Source organism: Xyrauchen texanus, chromosome 9, assembly GCF_025860055.1.
Source record: "Xyrauchen texanus isolate HMW12.3.18 chromosome 9, RBS_HiC_50CHRs, whole genome shotgun sequence".
NCBI lineage: Eukaryota > Metazoa > Chordata > Actinopteri > Cypriniformes > Catostomidae > Xyrauchen > Xyrauchen texanus.
The window spans coordinates 32,995,399-33,017,730 of NC_068284.1; the positions used below are offsets into that span (position 1 = coordinate 32,995,399).

The 22,332-nt window shown below is 40.2% G+C and overlaps 2 protein-coding genes across 2 annotated transcripts in view; one reads left to right on the top strand and one right to left on the bottom strand.

Moving 5' to 3' along the window:
- LOC127648833 (tenascin-N-like) overlaps positions 1–1,427 on the bottom strand; it is a 42,507-nt gene extending 41,080 nt beyond the window's left edge. Inside the window, exon 1 of the mRNA XM_052133606.1 lies at positions 1,300–1,427. The gene's annotated coding sequence lies outside the window, so the exon portion shown is untranslated. The remainder of the gene's footprint in view (positions 1–1,299) is intronic.
- si:ch211-14a17.10 (nuclear factor 7, ovary) overlaps positions 1–22,332 on the top strand; it is a 278,448-nt gene that overhangs the window by 226,780 nt on the left and 29,336 nt on the right. The gene's annotated exons all lie outside the window — the stretch shown is intronic.

The window sequence follows — 22,332 nt, forward strand, 5'->3', positions numbered from 1 at the left end:
TTCTTTAAAGCACCTAAAGAACTAGAGAATTAATGCTCTTTTTGGAACTTAAATGAGTGTTCCTGGTTCAAATCAAGTTAAGCTCACTCAACAGCATTTGTGGCATAATGTTGATTACCACAAAACATAATTTCTACTGGTTCTTTCTACAGTATTATGGTTACTGTAAGGCTTTTACACCAGAAGTGAATGGGGCCAGTCCATAAACTTTAAGCTACACACTTTTTCGAAATTATAGCCACAAGATGTAAACATTTTACATGTAAATATGATTTTAGTGTGATAAAATTGCTAGCTAACCATAGTTGTGTGAAGTTATATCCAATATTACAACTTCAATATTATGCCAATGAAATGTTGGTGAACCCTGTAATCTGGGAAACAGAGTAAATCCCTGATTTTATGGCACCAAAATCATGTTTAACACGCATATGGTTTACATCTTTTGGCTATTCTTTTGAAACGAAGTGTATTTTAAAATGTATGGACTGCCACATTCACTTCCATTGTAAGTGTCTTCTTTTTTTTTGAATGTGGGATGAGTAAAAAATATATATTTTTGTGCTAATCAACATTGTGCCACAAATGTTGTCAGTTTAGCCCAGAACATTCCTTTGAAGCATCAGGCTGTAGAATTATTTGCAGTTCTAAGTGGAACCTTCATTTGCAAGGGTTAGGAAGATTTCAGTTTATGAAGCATGAGAAATACCTCAGCAATACATAATGCAGAGGGAGAATAATTTGATAATTTAAAAATAGGTTATGGAAGGATTATTTAAAACTATATACAGAAACATTAAGGGCTTTAAATTACATCATGGGCTGCTGACCAGCACTTGACTTCAAACATATCTTATTCCACATTTTTTTAATTAAATACAATTGTAATGCCTTCTTTGCATTATTAACCATTATTAATTGAAATTTAGATGATCATCTTTTAAACTAGAAATTATTGCACCAACTTTTAAGATGACAAATCTTATGAATCATCCACAATTGGTTCATCATTGATAGGCTTCATAACTTTTCTTCTAACTACAAACATTAAGCTCATACCAAAAAGGTAGCAGTTACATAGAGGACAATCAAAGGTTTAACATTTTAATTAGTAATATTTGATTAATTAAATTCATAATTATAAAAGCAATAACTAACAATTAAAGTATTTTTTTTTATTTTCACAAATAGCATTTATATTAAATCACTACAACCCAATCAAAAACATCATAAGACATTTTTACAGAAGTAAAAAAAGAAGTCCATGCAGAGACAATAATGAAGCTACAGCTGCCTTACCCCACAGTATTTCCTGCCACAGTGGTATCCCTGCTACGCTGACTGAGAGCTTATTACTGCAAGCACCTGTTTGCAAGATCAGACTAGGTGTTCAGGGCCCTTCTGACCAGCAATGTCCTGAGTCCTCCAGCTCTCTCCCTTCAAACAGTTTAAATCTCCTCATTGCAGCCCTGAGCCAATGGCCAGCCAGGGTGTGGCTACCTCCAAAACTCCACTAAAGAGAAATGAACAGTGGGAGATAATGAGAAAATCTTTTTTACATTGTCTGGAACTTGTTATTTAATTAAAAATGACTTTAACAAGAGTCATCCAGAAAGCCCAACAACTCTTGGAGGTAGATTTTAATAAACACATTGTTATTTCAGTGCTTCTCTTACAGAAGCCGAGCTAATCAATCTATTTTCCAGCATTTGTGATTTATAGCTAGTGACAGATAAGTAGAGCCAAAGTCGACACAGTCCTGAGCTGGGTTTTAAGGCAGCACTGAACTACACGTTTACAGCAGCTATCCTTCCCACAACTTTTCCTCTTGATTCAAAAAGCAATAAAATTAGGACTGGAATTTATTCCAATAAGATGTAGTTTACAAGGACAAATTTTTAGGTTACAAAATTACAAGGGTATTATGCTATAAATGTGGTTTATGAGGACATTTCTAGTGTCCCCTAATTTATAGCTTAAAAAACATATTAAATTATGTTTTATTGAAAATGTAAAAATGCAGAAAGTTTTTTGTGAGGGTTAGGTTTAGGGGTTGTGTTAGGTTTAGAGGATAGTATCTATAGTTTGTAAAGTATAAGTTCCGTATTTCTATGGAAAGTCCTCATAATGATAGGTAGACCAACATGTGTGGTGTGTGTGTGTGTGTGTGTGTGTGTGTGTGTGTGTGTGTGTGTGCGTGCGTGCGTGCGTGTGTGTGTTAAGCATTCAAATTTTAAACATATTACCTCAATGAAACAATTTACACAAATGTGTAGTTGTATAGTTGCCGCAAAACTTTATCATCAACATCAAGATTTTAGGTTAAAATTAATATGAATGTATAAGGAAAGATAAGTTCTCTAACTGGTTGCCATTTTTTTTAGGTTTTCACCATTTTTAATAACCAGTTAGGTTTTTCACCATTTTTAACCACCTTTTTGCCTTCACTGTTATTTATTTTCAATGGTTCCGGTGTAAGAAATTCATTATTTTAAGTACAATAATATGTAGTCATAAAAGCTGCATGCGTAATAATTATCAAATAATGAGCAAAATGCTGTTTTATATAGTGCATAGCATTTCACACCACTGGAAATGTCAACTTTCCAAAAGTATTTCATGTCAACTACCAAGTGTATGTTTAAATGATTAGAATTCAGAATTCTTTTCATAACAAAAACATGAGTAGATCTTCATCAAACGCATGCATTTTCATTCTATTTCCTGCATATCTGCATTCAAAAGCACATATATATGAAACATACTATAAATTATTATACAAATGTAACAATTTTCTAAACATACAATGAATTTATTTTAAGAAACTCCACATCCATACCAGGTCAAATTAAGTATTTTAAGAGTAAAGGAATGAAAAGCGCTTATCAGAAGTCATCAGTAAGGTTGTTTGGCTATAATTTTCCCAGGCATCTGTTGATCTCTTGGTGTTGTGTTACACAGAGGTGAAATACTTGGGCTAAAACTGGAGAGTGGGCCAGGTGTGATGGTTTTAAAGAGAAGCAGGGGTCCAGCTTTATACATAATGTGACTGTATTTTCTCCCTCAGTCAGACAGTAAAAAAAGTAGCTCCCTCTTAAAACACTTTCCGAGGATGTCATCATTGAAAAATGACAACTACAGACCTTAAGAACTTCCCTTGAGTCCCACAGTAACTCAGACATTTTCTTTTGTTTAGGGCTAGAAGTAGAGCCTACACACTATAAATCATTGGCACACCTGATTGTCTCCATAAATATTTTGATACTTTTACATGTGGTTGGAATATGTAAAGAGTAAGAACAAGGAGAAATTGTTCTGTACTCAGGAAATGGCCAGCTGTATGCTACTCTCTTTGAGAAAAAAAAGGTCATTCAAATTTACACTACCTCTCACTCACATATTATTCTTTGAGTAAGTGCTTGTGTGCCTTTCTGTGTATCCAATTACAGTTGTAAACCCCCAGTAAACACTCTTACTAATGGTTTTAACTGCATACCTTTTAGATTTTTGTTGAATGATTTACAGACAGTGCTACTGCATCATTAAGGTCTGAATACTGTAAAAAGAGGAGGACCAGATTTACCATTACCATATTTTATAACAAAATGCTTTCAAATTCACTCAGATTTCCTTCTGTTCAACAATCTGGTTTAATAGCATTGGGAAACCACAAGGGGGTGATGTAACATTTTCTTAATCAGGTTGCAAGACACAGGAATCACAACATAGGATGGGTTAGAGCTCCTAGCAAAGGACGCATGCACACAAAAGTTACAAAGGTTTTTGAACTTCAAGAATGAAAGTGAAATTAAAGTAAAAATCGATGTCCTTTGATAATTATTTGGTCTAATTTAATGGAAAATATGCGAGTTACGCTCCATAGTGCTGCAGATTTTTGAGCAGCCTAGAGAGGCCATGTCATCCGTCAGACATATCTGGTGTGCAACTCCCTTTAATTTTCCCTACCGCTCACACTGGGAAACCACAAGTGGGTGATGTAACATTTTCTTAATCAGGTTGCAAGACACAGGAATCACAACATAGGATGGGTTAGAGCTCCTAGCAAAGGACGCATGCACACAAAAGTTACAAAGGTTTTTGAACTTCAAGAATGAAAGTGAAATTAAAGTAAAAATCGATGTCCTTTGATAATTATTTGGTCTAATTTAATGGAAAATATGCGAGTTACGCTCCGTAGTGCTGCAGATTTTTGAGCAGCCTAGAGAGGCCATGTCATCCGTCAGACATATCTGGTGTGCAACTCCCTTTAATTTACCCTACCGCTCACAATATACCAAAGTTGTGTTAAGAAATATGTTTGAAAAGACAGACTATTGTGCAAGCCCTATTCATATCTGAAAAAAACCCTGATATACTGTATATAGGATATCATCTGGAAAATCTTCCAATTACAGATGCTTGACAAAATCAGGGATCCCAAATGTATTATTTATGCAATATTTAAAAATATATATTCTTTCCTTTATGTTCAGTTGCTTCTTGGACTTCCTTATATAAGTGCTAGTCTTAAAACTAGCTCTTAAGTTGGTATTATCATTAGTGTTATAGCCAAATTATTATTTATATATTATTTATTTTTTGCTACTGTAAATTATGTTTTGTTGGCAGAAAATTTTGGAAACTACATATTTCAAAGGAGAATTTCTCCCTTAAGTCAACTGTGTCATAGACATATTACGAGATGTAATCATATTTAATTAATTATTGTGTTTCGTGAAAGATATTTCAGTTATGTCAAACTGTACATACTGTAGCCTACTACTTAAAAATGAAAAGGAAAAAATCACTATGGTTTTCAAACGCTAATCTTTACCAGTGTACCAGTCTACAACACATATGCATTACAGTGATATACTGTATATGTCTGAAGTCAGGATCTGGGTACCTCGTATTTTACATTTTCCAGAGAGTTCTAAATCATGTTTCCTTTGAGCTATACACATGTTCGAGGTCCCCCCTGACACATTTTTAAATAGATCAAACTAGTTTTCTTTTGAATTATTACTTAATCTTTCACCACCATCATTGAGATGACACCCGAAAAGAAATATGGCTTTCATCTGTTACTCATTTTTCATGAATAGTCCTCTCTCTCAAACATGATATGTATACACTAATGAATGTGTTTGGCAGCCAGTGTTGCATACAAAAATGCAGCAGAAATGTGGCATAGCGTAAAGAAGACTTGTGGCTTTCAACATGCTTTTATGAGGCAGAGGCACAGCAAGAGTTTGTGCATGAAGGAAATAGGGACATTTTTTAATAATGACCATGTGAGAGGTCCATGGGTAAAAAAATGGGAAAAATTACAAAAATTTGGATTGCTGTGTGGGAGGTTTATAATGTTTACAAATCAGTAAAGGTGCATTTAGTGTTTTTTTTATTTTATTTGATGCTATACTTTTAAAGAAAAGAAATCGAAATTGTACAATAGTATTTGTAAAACTATGTTTAAATGATGTATACTTGTATCATATCTCTAAGACTAGATAATGTAATCTAGTATCTTCCTTGAAGGGGATTTCCCTCTAGAGCCGTGACGATGTGATGAGTCCCTCAAACACGCATTTGACCAAGTGAGAGTAATCGATATTTTTCAATTATCAAAGATAATTGGTTGTATCGAGTGATGCAGGACACTCAAACAAAAGAAAATGCAACCCAGTTATTAGTCCCGAAGAGCAGTCGGGAAGCTCTCTTCCAGGTGGCTCACCATAATCCAATGGCCGGACGTTTAGGACAGGAAAAAACACTCAACTGAATAATGGCCCCTGTTTTTTGGCCAGGCATTCACGGGGATATTCGCAGGTGGTGTGCAACATGCCATGAATGTCAGTTGGTGAATTCACCGGCCACCCCAAAAACGCCTTTGCACCCTCTACCGCTAATCAAGGTAGCCTTTGAAATAATTGGTATAGACCTCGTCAGGCCATTAAAACGGACCGCACGTGGGCATCGCTTTGCATTAGTTCTGGTGGACTATGCAATGCGATTTCCGTAAGCAGCGAACCTGTGCAACATCTCCCTATCTTCCGAGTGTGGATTCCAAAAGAAATCCTCACTGATCAAGGCACTGCATTTAAGTCACGAACACTACGTGAACTATATGAATTATTAGGTATTAAATCAATTTGCACATGTGTTTACCACCCACAAACAGATGGGTTGGTGGAACTATTTAATAAAACCCTGTAAAATATGATTCGTAGGTTCATACATGAGAATGCTAGAAATTGGGATAAATGGCTCAATCCATGTTCCACTGAATTTTGAGAGGTCCCACAAGCCTCCACAAGGTTTTCCCCATTCAAGCTGCTGTATGGGCATTGGCCATGCTCTACGCTTGACGTCATATGGGAAGAGGGACCTTCAAAAAGCAAAAATGAATCAGTAAATTTTTCAGTACATTTTTGATCTTAGAGAAAAACTCCACATTTTGGGTAAACTAACACAAGGGAATTTGCTCCAAGCTCAGGAACGTCTAAGCAGACTATATGACAGGGGTACTCGACTACGAGAATTTGCACTGGGAGATAAAGTGCTTGTATTACTGCCCACCTCAAGCTTTAAATTACTTGCCAAGTGGCAAGGGCACTTTGAGGTCATGCAGCGAGTCAGAGATCTCAATTATGAGGTTAAGCCAACATATAGGTATTGGGCATGTCAACTTTACCACTCAATCTCCTAAAATCTTGGAGGGAGGTAGTCCCTGTGGCCTTAGTGACAGTAGTCCCAGAGAGGGTGGAGCTCAGGATGGAGGTGGCTCTCAAACCTAATCAGTTCACCCCGGTCCAGTGTGGAGACCACCTCTCACCGTTGCAGCTCACAGACGTGGCCAAGTTGCAAGCGGAATTCGCAGACGTGTTCTCGCCTCTCCCCGGTCGCACAAACTTCATAGAGCACCACATCAATACCACCCCGGGGGAGGTGGTTCGTAGCCGCCCCATCGCCTTCAAAAAAGTTAATTCAGGAAGAATTAGAGGTGATGCTTGACATGGGCATAATAGAAGAGTCGCACAGCGACTAGCTAGCCTGGTGTTTATGGTACCTAAGAGTGATAGGACGGTCCAGTCTGTGTAGATTATCGAAAAGTGAACATGGTGTCTAAATTTGATGCGTACCCAATGCCCTTGATTGATAAATTGCTTGATCGGTTGGGCGCAGCTCAATTTTATTCGACACTGGATTTAACCAAAGGTTATTGACAAATCCCCTTAACTCCAATCTCCTGAGAGAAAACAGTATTTTCCACACCGTTTGTCTTACACCAATTTGTTACTGTTCCATTTCGTTTGTTCGGGGGCCCCACCACATTCCAGCATCTCAGATAAAATTCTCAGGCCACATACGGCATATGCTGCCACTTATTTGGATGATGTCATCATTTATAGTAATTATTGGCAACGGCACATACAACTTTTGAGAGCTGTCCTGAGGTCGCTGCGAAAGGCGGGGCTCGCGGCCATCCCGAAGAAGCGCGCAATTGGGCTGATGGAAGCTCAGTATATGGGGTTCCACTTGGGTCATGGACGGGTGCAACCTCAAGTTAACAAAACATCAGCGATGATACAGTTTCTGGGGCTGGCTGGCTACTACCAAAGGTAAAAGTTGTAAAGCCAGCCCCCTATCTGATCTCACTAGAAAGGGGGCTCCCGTTCTGGTCCAGTGGATGAGCATGCTAACAGGCTTTTCTAAAAATTTATGTAACACTTTTATGGATCATTTTAATACCAAAATTGTAAATATTCACAAGCAAATACTTTTAAATAATGATGGTTGTGGCCCATCAGGCTCCAGTTTCCTTTGAACTACCTCTTTCTGCATTTTCTTTCTTTAAAATTCCAACTGTTGATGAATGCTTATGAGAACTCTTTACAGTAGTTTAAGGAGTTTTTTCAAATTGTAGTATACATTTTTCACAATATTAATGTCCTGACAATACATTGTGACCAGTTCTTTGGTGAATAAAAGTACAATAAGAGTAAAATAACTTTTGCCCGCCAGTGTGTGTGTGTGTGCGTGTGTGTGTATATAGCCAGCGACTGGCTAATAACCCCAGGCCGGCTGCCTCAGCACCACCAAAAGTCACTGCCGAGCTGCTGGTTAAGCCGCCTCAGCGCGAGTATCGCGCAGATGGGAAATATCCCCCCCAAGCGAAAGCGTTGATGATGAGCACAGCTCTATGATGCAGGAAAGCAGAGCTTGCCATTCCTTCCGGACCGTCCTGAAGAAGGCTTGATTACAGATGCACAATTCTGTTTCCCTTCTCCCCACTGCTGTTTGTCAGGAAAGTAATATTGTTGTTCAAAATGTTGTTCAAATGTTATTTCTGTGTCTCACATTCAAATTAAAAATTCATAAAGGAGTGCAGTGCTCGCACTTTCTCAATAATGAGCTCTTGTTCACTTCAAAGCCCACACATTATGCACAAACACTTCCCAATGGTCAGCTCACATTATATAATTAAATTAATGAATCAAATTGCCCTCTGTACCATTTGTGGGCGCATGGCAAGCCCTTATGAGTATTTCCGATTGGGTGCTAAAAACGATCGATGGTTATACGATCCATTTGCCTGTCTTTCTCCCCATTTCAACAGCTTTCTGTCTTCCACGGTTCCTGACCGAAGACATGCAGATGTTTTGAGCCAAAATATACAATCTTCTCACAAAGAATGCGATAAAGGTTGTTTCAGATTAATTAATAAGCCTGATGTCCCACTGCGCTAATGCATAGCAAGCCCTCACGAACGTGTCAGATTGGGTGTTCAAAATGATCGATTCTGCTTATACACCAGCCACCTCGCTTCACCGGCACTTTTCAATCTGTGGTCTAACCATAGGAGGTGCCAGTTTTGCACGCAGAGATTCACAGTTCCTTGCAAAAAACACAATAGAGACTGTCCCAGACTGCGACACACACAGTGGGATTTACAGACATGATTTCCTCGTTCAGGAGAAGGACAATGGGCTTTGGCTAGTTCTAGTTCTAGATCTGAGATGCTTGAATCACGTGCTCGTGTTAACTCAGAAACAGATCTTATAGCATCACTGTCCTCATAACTAGTTTGTGTAAATAGATCTGAAGGACACGTACTTTATGTACCAATTGCACCACGTCACAGTTGGTTTTTGAGATTCACGTTTGAGGGAACTGCGTATCAATTTAAAGACCTTCTCTTCAGTCTGTCTCTGGATCCTCTCCCTGCACGTTCCCAAAATCGTATATCGGCACTCGCCCCATTGAAAATTAACGTGTAAGTTTTGAATTACCTCGACAATTGGTTATTACTAGCCAAACAGAGGCACTACTGAGCAAACACAGACACTTGCTGCTTTGTCATCTGAAAAATCTGATATGAATGTCAACTGGGCGAAAATCTTTTCCCCTACCAGTAAATCTCCTTTTTAGAAGTTTGTCGACTCTGTGAACCTGTGCGCGCACCTCACGAACGAGCATGTACATACCATTCTTCTGTGTCTTTCTCAGTTCATATTAGGAAACATTACCTCGGAAGTCATTTCAGAGAATGCCGGGTTTTATTGTAGCAACATCCAACATCATATCGTTAGGTCTCTTAAACATGAGACCTCTCCAGTACTGGCTCAAGCAATGTTCAACATTGTGCCTGGAGCCTTGGGCACATGTGCATCACGGTGACTCGCCGCTGTCTGTTTGCTCTAGCACATGGACAGTGTCGGCCGTCCACCAACAGGGTGTTATGCTGGGTCAAATTTTCATAAGAAAAGTGCAACTTTTGATACCTGGACAGGTGCGAAACGGGCGTGGCATGTCAACCACCTAGAGCTACTGGCTGTCTTTCTAGCTGAGAGCTTTTCATTCCGACATTGTGAATCACTACATTGGTTACGAACACCATATTACAAGCTAGAGCACCATCAACGAGACACCTTTACACACTGAAATGGAATGTGTTCTCTTATTGGTGCTTTTCACACGGCAAAGACCCAGTGAACTGCCCCACATCCGAAATTCGTACATTCTTTAAGAGTGATTGGATGCACAATGCTCAAATTTGTGGCGACTATATCTGTGTCTCACACACCTGAAACTGGCACCTCTATAGGCAAACATGATTAAATAATAAAGTTGCTTAGGGGAGCAAGGTGACTAAACTCCCCTCACCCGGCTACAGTCCCTACTCTAAATTTATACTCAGGGGCCTTCCTTCTAGCCTCTGAACTATGTTGAATTGGTGTGCTTTCTAAGGTCGCATTACTGCTGGCTTTGGCCTCAGTAAAACGGGTCGGTGATTTGCAAGCACTGTCAGCCTACAATTCATGTCTGGATTTAGGTCCGGGTCTAACAAAAGCCACTGTCCAACCTAGGAAAGGCTATGTGCCTAAGGTTCTAACCTCACCCTTTAGAGCGCAGGTGCTTCACCTTCAAACCTTTTTCCCTCCTCCGTTTAATTCAGATGAGGAACAGTCCCTGCATTTGTTATGCCCTGTGCAAGCACTACACACATACATTGAGCGAACCCACCAATTCAGACTGTCCGACCAGCTCTTTGTGTGCTTTGAAGGACGCATGAAATGAATGTCCATCTCCAAGCAAAGACTTTTCACTGGATTGTTGATGCAATCACCCTGGTTTATGAGTCGCAGGTTATGAGTGTTAAATCACACTCAACTAGAGGCATGGCCTCTTGATGGGCATGTACAAATGGTCTGTCGTTACAAGACATATGTTTTGCAGAAGGATGGTCTTCTCAAAACACATTCGCAAGGTTTTACAACCTAGACATAACGTCTCTCTCATCGCAAGTCCTCTCTGTCTAGAGCGCTTGCTATTTCATTGGCCAAACACGTACTTATGCTCCTCTTTTTATGTATGGGCTCCCTGCCATTTTACTCAACCGCCTGAATTCAGACCGTTGTATTTCCCAAATGTCACTTTCATTACAAATAATCTTCCTTCCTGACTGGGTTTGTGAAGGGGTTAATTCATACTATATGACCATAGTTCATATCTATATTCTGAGTGTTCCACTCCTCGTGTGACCGGTGTAGTCTGCGTTGTGTTATTTTTTTCTGTGGAAATAATTGGACACCAGGCAAGGATGGGAGAATCAGCTCAACATTTACTTTCTGATGAGAGAAAGAAATACAAAATAGTCTGTGAAACGTGTGATCACCCTTCACAATTTGTCAAATAAATAGGCAATGCAATCACCATGTGCTCAGCCCCAATGACAAACAGAACAGAAATGTATTAAATACATAAAATAAAATAGAAACATTTGTTTAAAAATTATTTTTAAAGCAAAGATGACATTAGATTTAGAGGAGCTCAAAATAAACCTACCTCTCCCTTATAGGCACATGCCAAAAGGGAAGAGGAGGAGCCAGAAAAAGGAAATTAAATGACTGGTACATTGCAGACAGAAAATTAAAGGGGATGATGCACACACATACACATCAGGCATACAAATGAATATTTTGTGTAATTCTATACATGAAACATATATAAAACACTGAACATATTTACACGTTACACTCACCCCACTAGAATTACACAAAATGTACAAAAAACATGAAAAGAAAACAAACATTCAGTACCCAGGTCACAAGAATTACATGGTCCACACACAAAACAATAAATTAAGACATTCAACATTGAAAGTTACCTATTCAAAGGACATGTAAATGTTTAAGAAATTGGCCAAAATTCTAACATTTCATAGGCATTAACAAGGTGCCATTTACACCTTGAATACTTCGACCAGGTACTCAAATAATACAGTTACAATAACTTTAGGTATTCCCATACAACGTAAAAATTCAGACATGAATAACTAGAGAACCAGAATCTGATTTTAACAAAGATTCAAATTGAACCATAGATTCGATGAGTCTACAAACAGGATTAATTACCCTTCCAAATCTGGTGGTGTAACAGCCACTAACAGCAGAATCAGCAACTGGATCCTGTATAACAGGCATACTTTTGGAATCAGGAATTTGAGGTAAGTGACTTGCAATAGCACAAGACACTGTGTCATCCTCAGCCATTGAAACAGCTGTCTGAGCACTCAGTCCATGCTGACTGAGAACTTGGGAATGCACCCATGAAGCAGTGCGGTTATCACCACATGGAGCTACAATAGAGATGCTCTATAGACTCATTCACCTTCGCAATGGATGAAGAACCGTCAATCTGTGTTCGCTCAGTTAAGCTACAACTAAGTGCCATATCAGATGTCATCTCTGGTACAGTGCATACACGAGTCTCATTGTTCATCTGACAAGAACGAACAACGTCTGTTTCAGGCAAAGGAAGAAAGTTCACCTGCAGAAGAAGATTCAGATGGACTACTCACTCATTACCATCCCTGTCACGTATCTTACAGATGTACAGTGAAGGCTTTGAGGCAATAACAGAGTACAACACCGGTTTCCATCTATCAGCAAGTTTCTGTTTCCCTCTACAACCCTTGTTGGCCACCAAAACTTGGTCACATATGGCTGGGGGCAAACCCTTGACTCGTCTATTGCACTGACTAGACTGGGGTTGCTGCTCTACCGTATAATTATTTTGGGCTAACGCCATAGCTGACTGAAGGTCACTGACTAGTGATTCAACATAATTGTCATAGTTACACACTGACTTATATAAAGTAAAACACTCTGGAACATTAGGTCAACTGGCAACCTGGGCACCCTACCAAACATCAGATAGAAAGGGGCAAAACCTGTTGTTTCGTGTGCAGTACAGTTGTACACAAAGTTCATAGTCTGCACCAACTGCGGCCACTTTTGCTTAGGTCCAGGTGGAATCTATCTCAACATGTTACCTAGCGTTCTATTGAACTGTTCAGTACACCATTCCCCATTGGATGATACGGTATGAGACTTGTCAATGCCAGCTAAGTCAGGAAGTTCGGCAATTAGCACACTCTCAAAGGACGCACCTTGGTCGAAATGGATAAGTTGGGGAAATCCATAAACACAGAAAAAGCTGTCCCACAGTTTCTTAGCTCATTTTGCTGTCTGGTATTGACACGGGAATGCATGTGCCAGTTTTGTGAAGTGATCTGTGATCACTAGAAAATCTACTGACCTGTTATTTCGGTCTTCAGCAGACCAAAAGTCGATGCAAACAAGCTCAAGAGGGGCTGTTGTTTTAATACTCTCCAAGGGCGCTCTGGCTGCCGGTTCTGGAGTCTTAAAACACACCTGGACACTAAAAGTTTGTCCCACAGCTTTAGAATCCACAACACAATTTGGTTTTCATTTGCATGTTCTGGATGGTCTACACTTCCTTTCTACATAATAACATACTCTGGCGATGACAGAATCACTGTGCTGACTCGATTCCAGGTCTGTTCGTGAAAGAGAATGAAACACCTCAGTATCACCACTAACCAACGAGTTCAGATGTTCGGCAAATTATATTGCTCTAAATTCAGTTCCTGTATCCCATTCATCACATGAAGACAGAATGGAAGACATGTCTTCAGCAGACATTGAAGCATTCAACCCAGTATGGGCTGTTTGTGAACTTAATGCCTGTGGTTGGCATGTCAGGCGAAATGTCTCTTGCACACATCCATCCTCCACACTGTGTTCTTGCCTCAACTGTTCAGAATAAGACTCAGATAAGAGCAGCTGGCTCACTGGCTTCACGAAGGTATCTCTACTGAGTACATCTGCTACTACGTTGAGTTTTCCAGGAATGTACTTGATCTTAAAAGTATAAGGTGCAAGCTTAGAAACCTAGCATTGCTCACATGCATCTAACTTGGGTTTTCTCATAATGTATGTAAGCGGATTATTATCCGTCCACACAGTAAACTTGTGACCCTTAAGCCAATGACTTAACTTGTCGCATACTGACCATTAAATAGCCAAAAATTCCAGTCTGTGTGCGGGATATTTGGTCTGACTACGGCTCAAAGTTTTGCTTGCGAATTCTATCGGTTTTGCCTTGTCCTCACCGGCAGGTACTTGTGAAATCACTGCACTTAAGCCGTCCAACGATGCATCGGTGCAAAGGATAAACGGACGCTCAAAATCTGGGAGAGCTACACAACACTTTCAATGAGGGCTTTTTTCAATCCGTCAAAGGCCAAGTCACATTCTGGGGTCCAGTCCTGGGGTGTCAACTCTTGAAAAGTACCTGCTTGTCAAAGGCCACGTCACATTCTGGGGTCCAGTCCTGGGGTGTCAACTCTTGAAAAGTACCTGCTTTCTTATGACCACTAGCACCCTTCACTACACGTTTCTGGCCAGCTGTCAACTTGAATAAGGGTCTAGCAGCACTAGAGCAGTTAGGAATTAAGGATTGGTAGTAGGTAGTAGGATTGAAAAGCAGAAATTACTTTTACTTTGTAAAACTATTACATGGCCTAGAAATTTCACAGATTTTTTCAGAAAGTGACACTTATTAGTAGCCAATTTCAGATTGCTTTTCCTTCGCCGAGAAAACACTATCTCTAAGCGTTCCAAAGCCTCTCGTTCAAATGGAGCAAAAACCAACAAGTTGTCTAGAAAGCAGAGTAGACTTGAAAAGTTAAGATCACCGAAAATGCTGAGCATCATATGCATGAAAGATGCTGGGCTGTTGCATAAGCCCTGTGGAAGGCGATTATATTCATATAAACCCATCGGCGTCGTAAATACTGTATATCGCTGATCAGACTCATGGAGTGGGATATTGTAAAATCCAGAAGTTAAGTCCATGGTACTGAAAATTGCATTACCTCCCAAAGCTGCAAGGCAATCAGCCTGATGCGGTAATGGATAGGCACCTTTGATAGTTTTAGTATTGAGCCAGCGAAAATCAGAACAAACCCTCAGATTACCATCTTTATTTCCACACCATCACCAAAGGTGAAGCGTACTCACTGACAGATTTACTGATAATGCCATTCTCCTCCATTTCGGGCAACACTTCTCTCAATTTCTGATAGTGGGCGGGTGGAATACGGCGATAGGTCAGGCGAAACAGGCGTTCATCTTAAAGATGTCTTTTGCCTCTCCACAATCCATCTTATCCTTGGAGAAAACATCTTGATATGACAAAATCATATGCACTTCTTGCTGGAGTTCCAAAAACCACACTGAACAAATTACAATGTGTTCAAAATTCTGCTGCTAGGATCTTGACTGGAATCAGAAGAAATGAGCATATTACACCTATTTTAAAGTCTTTGCACTGGCTCCCGGTCAAGTTCCGAGTCGATTTTAAAATACTTATGCTCACATATAAGGCACTGCATGGTCTGGCACCGCAGTATTTGTCTGCGCTTTTAACTTTATACACACCCAAGCGTCATTTACGCTCTTCACAAGCTGGTCTATTGGCAGTCCCACAGACTCGGTTGCGTACTGTAGGGGATAGGGCTTTCTCATCCTATGCTCCTAGACTTTGGAATGCACTCCCTTCAAATATTAGAGATGCACAGTCTTTAAGTAATTTCAAATCTTTATTGAAAACGCATTTTTTTAGGCTAGCTTTTATTTGACTTTTATTTTATTGTATTTTATCTTGTTTTTTTTTTTTTGTTTTTTTTTTTTTTCTGTGATGTATTTTTGTTTTGCTTGTTTTATTATGTAAAGCGCCTTGATAAGCTGCTTTAAAGGCGCTATATAAGAATAAAGTTATTATTATTATTATTATTAAAATAAGTTCCACCAATTTCCTTTTCCAAATCTCAGAAACCTCACACCCATCAATATCAATGTTAGATAAACCACAATCACGTAACCATTGTGCAGTATCAGAACAGGGTACCGATTTGGTTGAATTAGAATTAGGAATATCACAGTGGGTCCTACACAAACCCTGTTGGAGAGTGATGTCTTCCACTGCTAGACAAGCTGAAATGTCGGCTAGTTTACTGTTACAGCAAAGTGTCACTGGCATCAGATTAGGATTAAGAACCTTCATTGGCACCCATCGGTCCCCCCACATTGGTGTTTCCACCCTACCAACAAGTATGTTTTTAGGTGCTGAACGAGCAGTGGTTGGCTCAACGATTACAGTGCTCCCTGGGGAAATATGGGCATTAGATGGTAATTTTCCCCAAACAAGATACTCTTGTTTGCCTAGGAACTAGTGTGACTGCTTGACAGAGCGTCTCTGTAGCAATTTTATCAGGCTGTTGTGGGCCAGACCATCTCGAGGTACAGCTCAGAAGTTCCAGGAATTGCTCACACTCAGGATTACTGTTTTTGCCGGAGACAAGATCCCAATACTCGTCAGTAGACTTCATCTTCTGCAAAACACATTTAATCACATTATTTCCAATTATAAACTCATCCCTCTGACCAGGCACCACTAGTGTTGGTACAACAAACTCAAATCCACAGACTTTGATTTTCAGGTCATATGTACACTTTGGTTGAACTGTAAGGCCACCACAACCAAATAGCACTACATTACTGGGGATTGCTTGAGGATGTGGAAGAAGGCCTTCAGCTTTCAGCTTGTACTCACCCTCACTACTAAGTATGCAGGACATACTACCAGAATCCAATTATCCCTTCAATGTGCTGAGGTCACCAACATTCACAGGAGCTTAAAACAACTCACTTGCGCCATCAATTCTCTGAGACACAGTTTTGTTTTCTGGTAATATTTTGCAACTGTTTACAAAAATGGTTTGCACATCAGTCTCTTCAATGAGGGTGTTTTCAATGCTACCCATGCTACCCCTCTCACCACATGGGCTCTTCAGTTTAACTGAACATTGTCTGAGCGAGCATCAGGGCACGCTGCTTTTGGACAATCAATCTTAAAGTGACCTGGACTGAGACAGTGACGACACAGCCTCTGGCGTCTACAGTGTGTGTACGTAGTATGCTATCTTGATCTACAGACCCTACATGCTGAGACAGGGCCAGTCTTAAAATCTGCGGTTTTGCATGCATGAACTCTATTGGGTGAATTTAGTGAAGAGGTACACAATGACAGGACCTTATCCATCATACCAACCATACTTTGAATACCGGCCTCTGGAGAGAACGCTACTGCGTTTGGATAAAGGTGACTCACGGTGTCCGGTGACTGAACTGGTACAGAAACAGGTGGCTAAGGAGAACTGGATACAGACTCTGGACTAACCAAGACTGTGCTCTGACTGCAAACTGACACAGATGTTGAGTGCTGCGTTCTCAAAGAGACTCTCTTTAGATCCCTCTGATGACTATCGAACCGCTCCTGGACATCAGCACCGCTCCACTTCTCTGCTGGCTTAAAATGAAAAGATATGGTAAGACTGGGGTCTGGGCAATGTGAAATAAACATCATGACAGCTTCAGCAGCGGGATCTTCAACACTCCTATTACGCCTATGCAAGCACTCATCAGCGACACCTATCACCTTGTTAAGTCGTATCCAGTAATCCATCAGACTCTTATGTACTCTCGGGACAGAATTATAAAAATCAGCAATGGGCATGTTCGAGTACGCCAACTCACTAAAATCGCATTTCAGTATGTCAAACACCATACTGGGCAGTTCTGTGGCAGTCAGCTCAGGGCGGCTGCATAATGACACTTTGACCACATCTCTTGCTTTGCCAGCCAATCTGCTCATAATAAGACCAGAGACATCAGATCGCGATTTGCATTTCATCCTATTCAGATAACTGCACATCATATCTTCCCACTCATGCACGGTAAATTAATCATTCTTGTCACCCCTGAAAAACGGTGGAGGTGTATATAAAACACAGAACATATTTACACCTGTTACACTCGCTCACCATAAGGGTCATTCACTTGCGGCATAGTCATGTCATTCGCCGTCCCGTGGGACTGAGGCATCACGTTTCCTCTCTGGGAAGGTTGTGTTGCGTAGTGTGGCGTGATGGGACTCTGTTCCCCATAGAATCAGCTTAGTGACTCAATGTCAAGTTAACTGAATTGTAAGGGAACATCTCGGATACGTAATAAATTTGGTTCCCTGATATGAAGGGAATGAGACATTGCGTAAGCTGGACACACAACAGATTCAGGGTTGCGCTATGCGCCCTTTTATCAGAAAATTCTGACAAATGGTGTTTCGGTGCCCGCTTTTATACCGGACAGCTTCGCTTCTACACCATAGACAATATTGGCATTATAGGAAAAGTGTTTCAACTAAGTTGTGAAGAAGGACACTCAACATAGCTTCAGCTTAGTGACGCAATGTCTCGTTCCCTTCATCTTGGGGAACTGAAGTTACATACGTAGCCGAGTCGTTTTCTCTTCTGTTTATCTTATATAGAAGTTAAACTGTATTACGCTATGTTTGTTTTCAAGACTGCTATAAAAATGCAGAGACTTGAGACTAAATAGACAAAGCTGCAAGGAAATCTATCAAAGAAAATTCAATCTCTGCACTTGAACATATTCAGATGGAATGCTTCTGGGTTTTATTAGGCGTGTTTTGAAGGTCAACCCCCACCATAAGAGAACTAAGAAGGGAAAATAATTTTAAATCAAAGCCATAAGGTCCAAGGCTCTGCAAATAAACCTTCTAGCAAGTCACATATGTGTAAGACACATATGCAATATTCTATATCACACTGTCAACAGTAGGGATTGGGTTATGTTATCTATTACTCTGTCTGTTTCCAAAGAAGGAATCATAATAAACCTTACCACCATTAAGAATGGAGGCTTTCCGAGTCGTGAAGTGAATTGGATATGCTCCAATACTGTTTTACAATCTTCCAGTCATTAAACCGAGACATACTATAGTAAGCATTAACGATCAGAGAAAATATGACCCTATTAATAAATATTTGCTGTTCATAAAATTAACAAATGGTCTTGATCGCACAAACAGACTTAAGTAAGATTGTAGTTGTAACTAAGAGCAGGAATATATATGGCAATAAACACACCAGCATGCAGGTGACCTTTAAGATCAGCACAAAAGACATTCTTCACATTCGTGCCATCTCAGTGAACCTTTGTAGTGATTCGTGAAAATGTATTTATAAATATATGGCAGACATCTTTGGGACAACATGTTGCTTTGTTTTGTTAATACCCTGAAAAATAGTCAAAGAGCTTTGATTAAGCCTTAAGAATGCAGGTCTTTTAATGGGATTTCATTCATCACTCTTTTCATAGCTTGTGGCTTTTCACAGACTCTAATCTCAGTTCTTGAAACAAATTTTAAACGTTTTTTTTAATTTGTGGGCATATTAGACATATGCTATGACACAAGAAAAATATTGATGGATAGTATGTCCAAAACTCACCAATATATAGATTTCTATATTGATTCTGAAGTTATGGAAAAGGCAAAACAAATAAAATAAAAACAAACAATACATTAGTAAAGAATGACAGGAAAAAGATAAGTTAAATGATTCGAGATGGAACCAATTCTGGTTCTGGACAGCAGAAGACTAATTGGTGACCTCTAGTATATAATTCTGTCAAAATTGCACAATGAATGACTGATTTTGAAAGCATCCTTTTATACACACACGATTACTCAGATACACTGTAGCACTGCTATTATCAACAGAGAGGTGTTGCTCTCTTCAAACAACATCTGTTTGTCAGAGTTAATTTGTCATATTATTTGAGAGTGATTAACCCCTAAATTTGTTATGGGTACTCAAAATAGAATAACATCACACCTATTTCTTAACAAATGTACTTTCATTCTAGTTAATGATTCATGTGTGGGTGGACAGATCAAAAGGAACTTGATTGCATCTCTCCTAATGCAAAGCTGAGCTGAGTGGAAAGGAACCAGTGGAAGGAAACATTTTTGATTGGTTGAAAATAATATAGACACTGACAGGGATGTCCAAACTCTGCAATAAGCATTTACAGTTAAATGCTCCGAACTCTGTAGAATATAAGTATCTTGGCTGGACAGGTTAGGCCAATTTAAAAACAATCACTGCTGTATCCTCCTGAGATGCAAGTGTGACTGCTGTGTGAATTTTTCCTTTACCTTTTTGATTTGTAACTAGTAGCACCTAATAAACATGCCAATAAAATACAAAATTCTAGAGCAAATAGTTTTTCTAAAATGGATGTCCATGTATGTGGACAACAGAACGAGCTACAGAAAGTCAGGTTTATTTCTATCAAATTGTTTATCATGTTTCCAGGAGTGTTGGTTATTCATGTTTTTGAGACATGATTTTTTGTAAAGCTGATTTGGAACAATGTGTTTTGGGAAAAGTACAAATAAAATAAAAAAACTATACAACACAATTTATTTGACTTTATTTTACAATGTTTTTTTCTACTTTGGCAACAAAATCTCAATGTTCTCTCTTTGCACTTTCAAACAAACAACTGTGATAGCCAGTGCTGAAGCATTTTACCAATCAGAAAGTAGCATGATTAATTCTGATACAAGTATTAGCCAGCATCGTCCAATCACTGCCAAACATGTTAAAATAAAATTGATTGTCCCATGTCTGCCAATCATGTTGAGTGGTTCAAACATTATATGTAGCCTGAAACAGAACTTTTGATAGAAGTTTGGATTGAATGCACTTCTTTCATAGGAAAGATATAGGATTTAGTGAATGACTTAACCTAGAGTGTGCTGTCTGTCTGCTCTTGTCTCTGAACAGTTTGAAATGCTGTGAAGATCTCATCTTTGGGTTGCTGTTCCCCTCCTGACCAGCAGGGGGTGCTTTCCTATTCTCACCCTGGCTCCCCTCCTCCTGGACAAGAGTTGGCTTTTCCCGACAACTCAGGACATGCAAAGAGAAAGTGGTCTGGCTTGCCAAAATAGAGACAGCATCTGTTCCTCATACATCGGTTGTGCTCAGCTTGGGATATCCTGATTCTACCCAGCTGCATGGGTTCCTCGGGGTCGCTAGGGGATGAAGGCAGTTTAATAGGGCTGGCGGGCTCAAGCAATCTGATCTCCTGCTGTCGCTCCTGTTGGCGTTCCCTGAGGCGATGGTCTACCTGGATGGCCACGTCAATGAGGGATTCGAAATCAGGTGCAGGGTCTCGGAAAGCCAACTCGTCCTTGAGCTCAGGAGACAAGGCATGGTGAAAGGTAGCTCTCAGGGCTCGTTGATACAATCCATTCTCCGCTGCACTCCGGATACATTGAGAGAGATGAAGCAAGCATTGATCCAATCTCACTAGCTGGATGGTGGAAAACTCTCTTCATCTCAGAAATGAAGTCTTGACTGCTGGCTGTGAGTGGAGATTTCTGGTCCCATAAGGCTGAGGCCAGTCCAATGCATTGCCTGTGAGAAGGGTAATGATGTAGGCCACTTTACTACTTTCAGCGGGAAAGCTGCTGGGCTGGAGCAGGAAGGCAAGGGTACACTGGGTAATGAATGTTCTACATCTCTCAGGACTACCATCAAATCGTTCAGGGGCTGGTAGTCTGGGCTCTGATGGTAAAGAAAACATAGGTCTGGGTAGAAGATCAGGAGGTGGGTCTCGGGATGAGGCAGCTTAAGACTGGTGACTCAGAAGGTGAAGGATCTCTGACAGAGCCTGGTCGTGCCTCTGAATGGTTGCAGCTTGATCTGAAAGGGCTGACAGAATCAGTACTACGTTTGAGGGCGATGAAGACCCTTCTGCTGGGCTCGCTTGGTTCAGTCTTGCTATAGCAAGCCCGGGTCTGCAGTGCTCAAGTGATAGGTGTTTACCGCTGAGCTAACTCCCCAATAGTTGAACCCAAGAGCAGAACAGCAATGAGCCAGGATACATGTCTTTTTTCCCAAAAAATATCATCTTTACTTGAAGAAAAGTACAAATAAACAAGGAAAGCCGAGCTTCCACAAAACAGAGAAACAAAAATAGACACAATGGTCAAAAAAAGGCATTAAAAGGAACAAACTTAACTTGAGAACTGGTCACTGGAGACACAGCGTATTTAGGCTCAAGACTGAACACAAAGGCAGGGAACAAACAGACTTATAAAGGCCTAGATGCAGGTGAAGGGAATGAGGGTTAACGAGCAGAGTATTGAACAGGGTTAGATGTGTAAGTGCCATCTGCAGGCCTGGAAGGAGCATGGCATGGAAGGCTCAAGGCAAGCACCCCCTGCTGGTCAGGAGGGGAACAGCAACCCAAAGATGAGATCTTTACAAATGCTTAGTATTCCACTTTCCGTTGCACTTAGCACTGTATGAATACAGTGATAGAAATATTGGATTTCCAATTACATTTACATTTATTCACTTGGCAGATGCTTTTATCCAAAGCGACTTACAGAGCCCTTATTACAGGGACAATCCCCCCGGAGCAACCTGGAGTTAAGTGCCTTGCTCAAGGACACAATGGTGGTGGCAGTTGGGATCGAACCAGCGACCTTCTGATTAACAGTTTAGCACTTTAGACCACCACA